Below are 5,343 nucleotides of genomic sequence, written 5' to 3' on the forward strand. Positions count from 1 at the left end.
AAACTGCTTAGGAAGGGAGGGGCATACCTCATCAACAAGGGTACCTGCATAATCAACGAGATTTTGAATCATCGCGAATTTTTATCATCGAGGAATTTGCAGATTGGGTTCCAAGCTCTCTTAGCCTGAAGAGTTTCTGTAGATAAATCTGCTGCTATTCTAATTTGTCTTCTCTGGTCGGTAGTCTGACTTTTTTCTCTTGCTGCCTTTAGGATTTTTTCTTTTATGCCTACTATGTATAGGCAAATTACTAGGTGTCTAGGAGTTGGTCTTCTCATTTGTTATCTTTTAGGAGTTCTCTGAATCTCTTGTGTTCGAATGGTCACATCACTGATGAGGAAAGTTTTTCTTGGATAGTTTCATGGAATGTTTGTTCCAGAGTGGTCTCTGTCGCTCTTTCTGCCTCAGGAAGTCCAATTACTCTTAGGTTCAGCCTCTTTGAACTAATTGTTCATCTCTTGAAGGTTTTGTTCTGTCTTTTAAAGTTTCTTTTCTATGTTTTTGACAGTTTGGGTTAGGCCCATTTTTGGTCCTCAAGTTCTGAGATTCATTTTTCTGTTTGGCTAATTCTGCTTTCCATGCTTATCAGTGTGTTATTTGTTTCATTCACTGTAATCCTTACTGCTGTTATTTCAGTTATCAACCCCCTCATTATTTCCTCTTTTCTCTTCTCAGTTCTATTTATTCTATCTATTCATGTCTTTATATCTGGGTTTGTGGTTTGAGACCAGTCATTATGGCGGCTCTTCATTGTTTCCATTCTGAAGTCTGTATTCTCAGTGTCTGACCTCCTAGGGGTCTGTGCAAGACCCATATTTTTCTTTTGGTTTTCCATCATTTGTGTAGATCCCCCTCCTTTTCTTTTTTACCTCTTCTTTAATTCTGTTGTTGAGGGATGGAAGAGTAGCTTTTACTTTTCTTTGCTCAATCTCCTATTCTTCCTTATGTGGATCCTCTGGCTTTATTCAGCTCTGAAGCTGGACTATTGGTTGGGGGCTGTACTTTTTGCAGTTTTGAGAATTAATTGAGGTGGGAGCTGTGATTTAAATGGAAAAAAAGGAAGGGATGGGGCGAGAGAAAGATGGAGAGAGAGAAGAGTAAGAGGAAAAACAGATAGACATACCAACTAACAAATGAAAAGAGACACAAAGACAGAAAACACTTTAAAAAACTGAAACTTACAGGCAATCATACAAACACACAAACTGACAAAAACATCCCTGTTGATGTACTCTCCCTCAAAAATATTCATACACAGACAGGAAGTCTAAAAAAACAGCAATAAAATAACAGAAACAAAGCAAGTACAAAAAAGTAATCAAAAACAGGTATAAAGAAAAAAACTAAAAGAAAAACAAACAAAAATGAGCAAAAGAAACAGACAGACAAAAAAACAAAACTTGCTCTGAGGTGGTTCCTTTAAATCCAACTTCCTTTCTACTCTGATCTCCACCCCTTCCCCTCTGTTCTCAGTGCAAACTGATAGAATTGCTCTCAGTGTAGATCCAAAGCCCCAGGCCTACTGCAGGAGGAGGATGGATCAGATCTAGACTCACACAGGTTGCTGCCTATCAAGTCTGCCACTCAGATCTGACTTGTCTGTGTTCCATCCAGCATCTGTTTCTCCAACTTTGATGAGATTACCTCTAGGGTGGAGCTGGGTGGGGCAATGCAGGTCTCTGCCTGGTCCTCAGACAGAGAAAATGGTTCTGGTTGGTTTTCCTTACAAATGGTGGAGTTCCTCTCTCCAGCTCTCCCCAATCTTCTCTCTCCACTGACGGGACCCAGGGGTTCCAGCTGTTTTGCTGTCACTGGTGGTGGTGTGGGCCAGGTGCCAGGTGATGAGAATCACCTGTATTTGGCAGGCTTTTCTTAAGAGAGTCCCAAGAAAAACAGACAATCCTGTGCCCTGGTGGCTCCAATCTCAGGGTGGTGGGGGGTTGCAGTTACCTCTGGAAGAGAGCCCTGGGTACATGAATCCATGTCTCCCCTCAGATGGACTTTCACTCATTCACTAGCACACACCTACTTACCACATATCAGTATATATATATTTTTTTGAGTTGGAGTCTCACTCTGTCGCCCAGACTGGAGTGCAGTGGCCGCTCCTGGCCACCGCAGCCTCGACCTGCTGGGCTCCGATGATCCTTCCTCCTCAGCCTTCCAAGTAGCCAGAATTACAGGCATGCACTACCACACCCGGCTGATTTTTTGATTTATTGTAGAGATGAGGTCTCGCTGCCCAGGTGGGTCTTGAACCCTCAGGCTCAGGCAATCCACTCACCTCAGCCTCCAAAGGCGCGGGATTACAGGCTGAGTCACCGAACCTGGCTCATATCAGTATTTTTATAGAAGAAAATAAAACTAGCTAAATTTACTGCCTTTGTTTAAAGAATTTCAAGCATTTTCAGATAAGTGGTAATAGAATGTATGGTGCATGGAAATAAAAATACATATGTAAATTTCTAATTCCTTTGTGTGCAAAAAACTACTCACATGTAAGGAATTTAAGAGTATTATACAATTTCCAGAGTAAGGTCAATCTTTCCCACCATGTTATATCACACCACTCCATAGTCCAATTGTAAGCTTAAAAAGTAAACAAGTTTTTTTTATTAATAATAAGTCCATGGCATTAAATTACTTTTTTCCTTTTCATATAGTGGTTTAGAATCAAAGCAAGAATTAAAATAAAATAATTGCTTTTATAACCTACATCTGTGTGTAGTTTGGAAACATTTTCCAAGAAAAGGTAACTTAAAAGTTTGATATGGAAAGTCCATAGTAGCTCGACATACATTATAGAAATTTTAAAATGTTATTCTGGTACCACATGTTCTCACCTGTAAGTGGGCCCTAAACATTGAGCATATGAGCATGAAGGTGGGACAACAAATGCTGGGCACCACTGGAGGAGGAAGTAAAGGAGGGAGGTACAGGGCACACAACCACCCCTGCATACCATGACCACCACCATGGGAGGGAGGGCTCACTAGAAGTCCAGCTTCAGCTGAATGCAATTTATTTATGTAGTAAATCTTCACATGTACTCCGCAACCAAACTAAACTAAGCTTGTAATTCTGGGATCTATTTCAAGAAGTTATTCATCTACATGGGTTAGTAGGTCCTTATTATGACATTTCAACTTATAGAATGTATACAAATTTTAAAATATCTAAGAAAACCTAACTGGGAACTTTGATGTAGCATTCTAGAGGGTGAGGCGAGAGGATTTTATTTATTTGAACATAATTTTGAGACTTAGCATAAAATTCTTGAAAAAATAGTATCCTCTGCTGTGTATATCTCTGGATGACAGGTCAAAGGAAGATTAATTTATTATCTTTGAAAGTTTTACTCTGGGGAGTTTTAAGCTTTGTCTTCACTTTGCAACTATTAATTTAATCAATTGTCATATTTTTATTCCTCAGCATAACTGATTTACAATTTAACTTCAGCATTACATAATACTGTTAAATGTTATTTACCAACCAAGTCAATGCTTCCTGTTATTTTGTACTTTTTTTGGAAACATTTACTTTCTTCCAACTACAAGAAAGGTAAATGCATGAAGCTCGTGTATGCCTTTATTGAGTCAACTTTTATCTTTGACATTTTTCCCACTGGTTTGCCTTTATTTTCTTTGTTCACAGCAATATGACAATAAAAAATATCTACAACAGATATATAAATCACAAGCCAATTGATTGTAGCTATCCATTGTACAACATACATCATAGAGAGCATATTATTTAAACAATAAATTATTAGTAAGGAATTCAAGCAAAGTGATCTCTGCCCTGAATAGGAACAATAGTTGTAATAGTTGCAACTATTATACAACATTTAAGCATGAATACTGATAATCTGTCTTAATGCTCATCATGTATTTCATTCTTCACAATAAATTGTAAGTTAAAGTAGAAGCATTGCCTTGGCATGGGAATTTATATTAACTTTTGGAAATAACACTATATATTTAAATCTTTACTCACTTAAAATTCAGTTATCTTTCTTTTGTATTATATTTTATCGTTTCATATTCAATTATCTTAATATCAAAACATCCTGCTGTTTTGCCTTATCCACTAGAATAGAGAACCAACAATAGAAATGTTCAATGATGAAACCATGGTTACATTAGAAGAAGTTGTTTATGCACTAGACAAGATTCTATTAATTTCTGTAATGTCCTTCACTTAAAGCATATGTCAGTATTTTTTAAAATCCTCTTGAGGGAGATATAATAAGTTGGAATTTCAGAAGATCAACTACTTATATTAAACCATATTGGAGCCACCTAAACACAACAGAAATAAACAAAGTATACACTTTCATTTAATACATATAAAATAGTATCTTTGGCTAGGCTAAGTGGCTGATGCCTGTAATTCCTGTAATTTGGGAGAACGAGGTGAGAGGATTGCTTGAGCCCAGGAGTTTGAGTTCAGCCTGACAACATGGCAAAATCTCATCTCTACAATATTAATTAAAAAATTAGCTAGGATGGTGGTGCACACTGTAGTCCCAGTTACTTGGAAGACTGAGGTTTCAAGGATTGCAGGTTGAGTCTGTGGTAACTCTGAACCTGCCACTGCACTTCAGCCTGGGTGACAGAGTGAAATTCTGACTAAAAAAAAAAAAAAAATCTTACAGGTAAAATATTCACCTGTTGGATAACAGAAAAGCAAAATTATTTCTCATAAACATAAATATGTTTCTTCATATCCACAAGCAAACACTACTTAAAAATAGCATCACCATGTATTCTCAAATCATAAAGCTTATTTAGTAATTTTTTTGATGATATGTTTCAAACTTTTGAGTATTGCTCATTATCTGTAGGGAATCCAACTAAAAATAATTGTAAATATATATATTAATTTTAGCTGTTAGGTTTTTGGATTTTAATGTGATATATGTACATATTTGCATATAGATATGTTCATGTGTATAAGAATAAATATACATAGAGAAATCTATAGACCTTCATTTTTTTGAAGGTCATGCATATGGATTTTAAAATAATGGCTTGATATGCAGTGTTCCTTGACAGTCTGTAGATATACAAATATTTACATGATATAAATATGCATTTACAGAAATAGAATAAGTCAAACAGTAAAAACAATTGCAGATAATATTTACCTGATAAGTGGTACAGTAAAATAAAGATTGAATTCTAAAGTTGCACTCTTTAAGATCAAAGATAAATTTCCTACAATATACACCAAATCAGTATTCATACTCTCAGTTTCATCTTTAAAATTAGCATAATCATGATAATAATAAAAATATTTGCAGAGTATGTTCATATTCTGGACACTACCTTAAACAATTTA

Source organism: Carlito syrichta, unplaced genomic scaffold (genome assembly GCF_000164805.1).
Source record: "Carlito syrichta isolate Samal-C Ts95f unplaced genomic scaffold, Tarsius_syrichta-2.0.1 Scaffold303229, whole genome shotgun sequence".
NCBI lineage: Eukaryota > Metazoa > Chordata > Mammalia > Primates > Tarsiidae > Carlito > Carlito syrichta.